At 32.6% G+C, this 5,659-nt stretch overlaps 1 long non-coding RNA gene across 2 annotated transcripts; it reads right to left on the bottom strand.

The window, feature by feature from the left end:
• Positions 1 to 4,169: 4,169 nt before the first annotated feature.
• Positions 4,170 to 5,165, bottom strand: LOC144563794 (uncharacterized). 2 transcript variants are annotated; one of them, XR_013514430.1, is made up of 3 exons: positions 4,714 to 5,147; positions 4,540 to 4,572; positions 4,170 to 4,444 (listed from the first exon to the last, which is right to left on the bottom strand). It is a non-coding gene; the product is annotated as an uncharacterized LOC144563794 (long non-coding RNA). The 2 variants fall into 2 exon arrangements; XR_013514431.1 differs by lacking the exon at positions 4,540 to 4,572 and having other exon boundaries at positions 4,714 to 5,165.
• Positions 5,166 to 5,659: the final 494 nt, after the last annotated feature.

The raw sequence follows: 5,659 nt of genomic DNA, 5'->3' as shown, positions 1-5,659 counted from the left end.
TTTATAGTGACAATCTCACAATTTTTCCTTTATAATACTATAAGTTCTCACGAATATCTAAAAAAAAAAAAACTAAAAAAAAAATTCACTTTCATTGGAAAAAGAATTAAATAAAAAAGAGACGATTAACAATGTCTATAAATATGAAATGACGGAATCTTAAAATATATTTTGCATGTCTTTGAAACTTTTATCAAAGATGGACATCGCAGTTGGAATTCCTTGACAAATCATTAGAAAAGTATGATTATGTCCTTTGACTTTTACTATAAAGTTCAACAAATTAATTCTGGTCCCACCCAAGGGATATATATATATAAGGCAGCGCAGTGTAAGGATTCCGGATTTATTACATCCATCATATGGGGCCAGTGCTTAACCTGTCTTCACTGCAAGATTTTGCCGTGTTCAAGCCCGATCAGCCCGTCTCAATCTGAGCTATTTTGTTCAAGTCCGCTCCAATCGACTGTGGAAGCGCGCGACAATAAAAATCAAATTAACACACAAATTGTTTTCAATGTAATCATCTAATTCGCATTTAGTGTTAAGCAGACGTTACCGAGTAAACCCCAATAGAGGAATTAAGTTTGTATCCTTCATTCAATGAATTAACTAAAGTTTGTAAAGTAACAAGTTACTATGCATAATGGAATGATATATATACAGGTGCAGTGCGCAGAATTTTTTTTGCAAACTTTAGAATTGAGTCAGGATATTCAACAGAATAAGTTATCATCACAATTTGAAGGCAGTTGAACAAGTTAGAATCTATTCCTTCCACCTCCCAAAAAGATTGAGCAAGTACGTACCGAAGGGTAAGCCTAATCCTCCAACTCCTCTGGAAGCTGGAAATAAGATAAATACAATGGGAAAATGTGATCAAATAAGATAAAACTAATTGTACAAAACAAGATAGTGTTAACATAATTGAAGTGAGTCGATCAAATTAATATCCAGTTTCTAGGACGCACCTTCAAAGATAGCACCTGTAAGTTGGGTGCACTTTTGAACAAACAAAAAGCAGTTGCGACCTCTCTCGTGTATATATAATAGAAGTTGATATGAAGCTCTGTCAATTGGTAGAAAGGTGTCAGGAGCACTTCTGGTTTAAGCCTCTTGGAGGAATACTAAAACAAGTCAAATAATAGATTATCATTAACATGTAGGCATAATAGATAATAAAAGCTATAGAGAACTTAATCACCTTTAAAGGTAATTGATGGTAAATTTTTTCAAGTATGGATCTCTTACCCTTAAAAAATTAGAGCATAGTTGAAGTTCTTCAATCGCAGAAAGATTATCAAGTACTTGCAAAATATCACAATAAAATCCTTGCTCGACAGATTTCCATAGTTCAAGATAGTCACCATTGTAATAAATCTATGCAAAAAGTAACTTGTGGGTTTCCAAACAAAGATCAACAAAACCCCCTGTGATACTCAGCCATCTGAGGTTGGGTGTGCATGGATGACAAAATGACCAAAGATAACTATGTCAGAGACATAATACTTACTAATTTATACTTCTTTTTCTTTTATTTATACATACAAGTCGTTTTGGAATTTGAATTCACAACTGCACTTAAATTCACTTGTAATTCAACAATTAATGCATTAAGCCATGATACCAACTGGTACCAGTGAGAAATAAATCGAAGAGTACGTAGTTAAAATTGTACCAAGCAGCAACACAAATAAAATAAGTAAATCAATCATAGATCATTCTTTGCTTCTACTGGAATTTGGACACAATCGAACTTTTGCCCTCCATTTGCAACGAGTGTCAGCAAAATATCAGCAATAACTGTCATTATAAAAAAGAACTCCATTTGGCATCAAGCGTGCTCTCCATTTCGTGTTGAAATTTCATCAATATGTTAATGCATTGAACTGAAAATTCTAAATATTCTTCTATATAATCTCTCATCCAGATTTAGTTATTCTGAAAGTTGAAAAAAAACTGACATAAATTCGAGATACAAAATGCTGTAAATCTCATTTAATATTCAACTGAAAACTGATTATTTGAACAATTATAAATTTGAAATCGTTTGGTCAAACAATAAAACTATCGCAAAAAAAAAAAAAAAAAAAAATTTCTATTATTATTGCAGATTATTGGATTGGGATGTCGAAACTCGATGAAAAAAGGGCGTACAAATTAGTTTCACAATCTTGTTGAGATGGGCATATAGGATAGTTCGATTAACAAATAGTTTCTTTAGATTACTTATACATTTAACTTATCCAAATATATGGTGTGAAGAGTTGTGCAAGTGTGAAGAGGTCCAATAAGAGAACTTAATCCGACTAGATAATTCTTTACATATATTTAAGTTGACAGTACAATGATAGAGTGTCGCATCCATATTTATAGAGGGTGCAACAATCTGTCAAAAATAAATAATTTTTCATGTTCCCGCGACATTTAGTTAACAAAAAAACATCGACAAATAATCATGCTTGCATGCATGTTTCCTCTCCCATAGAGTCTATTATAACTAAAAAAAACTTAAAGACTTAACACAATACAAGTTAATATTAAAATGAAATAAATTTAAAAATATTGGAAAAATTAATATTCAAAAGATTTTGGACTATCCAAAAACATTGATTTTGTACATTTCTTTACAGTGTCTAAGCATATTTATACAAAAAAAAAAAAAGTCACTTTGAAAAAGAGAAGTCACCACACTAAAATGTAAAGTCTCTATTATTTTAACATATTTTGAAACTGAGGAATGAGCACCATATAGTATTTGGGATATCATTTTTATTTCGATGTTTTGTCACTGACTATACTGTTCGATATTGTTCGATATCATTTTTTCATCTTCACCTGTAGACATGCATTCTTCTCAAAAATGGATTTCCAGAAAGAGATGACGGGTTTTTACATGCACAGCGTCGTAAGTTCTTAATTTCTTCATCTTCATCGGTTAATGTCAAATTTGACTAAACTTGCTCCGTCATGTCAATTCTTTTCATCTCATTGCTTCTTATATATCTGTTTTCTCCTTTTTCATCTGAAAATTTACGTACTTCTTTTTGTTCCCTGACTCATACTTTTCTTGCCAAAAGCTTCTTTGTCTTGCAACTTATAAAACAACGTTTTAATTAATTACTTTGACATTATAAGAATAGGACCGACAAATTTTTTTTTTTTTTTTTTTTTACAAATTTCTAGGGTCTCTCATGAAATTCTTGTTACTCTATCTGTACCGCACTTTTGTGAGTCTTTCATTGCTTCCTCAAGTTTTATTCTCATTTCTTCTTTACATACTGTACAGTGTCTGCCAGAGAAAGTCACGAAGCGCTTCAATGATTTAGTTGATGAAAATCTCGAATTCAAATGTCCAAGTGGTGATGTATGGCCCGTTGGGCTAATCAAGTCTGGCGACAAACTTGTTCTTCAGCCCGGTTGGAGTACTTTTGCTAGTTCTAATAATATATTACAGAATGATATTTTGCTTTTCTAATAGATGAGCGGATCCACATTTGAAGTGCAGATCACCGGTAACAAAGGATCAGATGCACCCCGAAAGAGTGGTAGAATTAAGGTGGCAGTTAACTTGTTTTGTTTTTTGATACTAGATGAAGTCCTTGTTATTTAATTTGTTTATACTATCAGTTTTCATTTATACTAAGGTCATGTTTTGGTAGTTATTGGTTACTGAATGTTGGGTTTTTATACATCAAGTCCTTGAAGCTATTATTGTATGTATTAACTGTTCATAACTAATATTTCTCTTCTAATGATGTAGCAACACTAGTACAAAAAACTCCTTCACTGACTGTTGAAATACCCCTACACCGACTGTTATAACGGCGTCAGTAAAGTCGGCGCCAGTGAATGTTACCTTCTACTGACGCTCTAAAAACAGTCAATGTTGGGTTCAACACTGGCTGTTTTTAAACGCTAACACTGACGCTTTAAAAACAGTCAGTGTTGAGTACCAACACTGACGCTTTTAAAATAGTCAGTGTTGAGTACCAACACTGACGCTTTTAAAATAGTCAGTGTTGCATACCAACACTGACGCTTTAAAAACAGTCAGTGTTGGACATGGTTCTGTTTGATTCTAGGCTAGCCTCCATATTTTTGCTAGCCATATATTACCATTCAACATTTATTGACGTTAAAAAATTAATATGCCACAATCACAAACAAAAGACACCAAACAAGTTAATTGCCATTCAAAATTATCCAAATTACATGTTATCCAAATTACATGCCATATATCCACAAAACACACAAAAGACACCAAATTATCCAAGTTAATTGGCATCTAAAATCTATTTACTTGACTTAAATAAAAAATGCTTCTCTTTCTTGCAACCTATAACTAATATAAAAGATAGTACCACCCGAGAAGAGATGACATTCAATTGACGAGGCCTATTCAACGTAATCAACCTCACATTGCTACTTCACCTAGTACAACCTACAGATAGCAATTAGTGAAAATTAGAATATGTGCCATTAAATTTAATATCACAATGATAAAGTGTATGACAAGAGGGTAGTATGACAATATACCGTAGAAGTGTATTCACTCCATGCAAACTCACTCTGCAAATTATTCTCAAATTAATGCAAGCTCACCCATTAAGCAAAATTAAGAACATAAGCAATGTTGTTTTATCAATTGAAAAGAAACAGATCTAAAGTAGGAAGAGAAGATCGAGATAGGTCAATGGAAAGAAAACCAACCCAGATCTGAGTTTAGCTGCGCGCTGTCAGCCAATCTTTAAAAATTCATTCTGGACAATCTACAACGCCAAATTTTTTGTTCTTTTTATAGAAATGTAAAGGAAAGTCTAAACTACATGCTTGCCAACTTTCAGGATTTTTGTAATTTTCTAACTATTTTTAACAGATGCTTGAATGCAGGGGCAGATTGGTAAAAGATGCAGAAAACAGCATTTTTTTGGAGATTCAGAAAGCAAACTTTAAAAATAGCTAGTAAATCATAGAAAAATGCTATGAATGTAAAATTTGGGTCTAAAGTGTGTGTTTTTGAGTCCTCTATCTGACTGTTCATGTGAATTTTTGGTTTGGACTTCTGATCAGCCTACACTGGCTGATCTGTCACAGAAGGTCATTTGGGGTCTTTGAGGTACCAGTAGAATTTCAAGGGTCAAACTTTAAAGCATTTAGTGAACAAAAATAATGAACTTACCATCTCGTAGAGACATATTCAGTATAAGGAGGCTCCGAGTAAAGTTCCCTTGCTAGCCCCAAATCTGCAATTTTAACTATTCCATCCTTAACCAATATATTTTCTACAAAAAATTGAAGCATCTTTTCATTGTTGCATCCCATTACAGAATTCAGAAATATGCTCACACAATTCAGAAGTAAAATGCAGTGAGCATGAAAAATAAGAAGGCATGATATACTGGTTAGCTTTAACTAAAAGTTTCAATTATTTATATAGAGCAATAACAATCATGACAGTTTTGCATTTAAACCCAACTTCAATGTTATGAATGCAGTTAGGCTCTGGTTTCCATTATGCAAATGAGGCTAGAATTAAGATTATGCTCCAATTAGGACTTCATTGCCTCCAAATTTTCTGTTATTATAATTAGTACTCTTTGAACTAACTTTATTTATGAAATCTATTAAAAAAAATAGCTAATGTTATTACCTCCAA

This window comes from Carex rostrata, chromosome 13 (genome assembly GCF_964058835.1).
Source record: "Carex rostrata chromosome 13, lpCarRost1.2, whole genome shotgun sequence".
In the NCBI taxonomy this organism is placed as follows: Eukaryota; Viridiplantae; Streptophyta; class Magnoliopsida; order Poales; family Cyperaceae; genus Carex; species Carex rostrata.
This window is presented reverse-complemented; position numbering and strand designations above follow the sequence as displayed.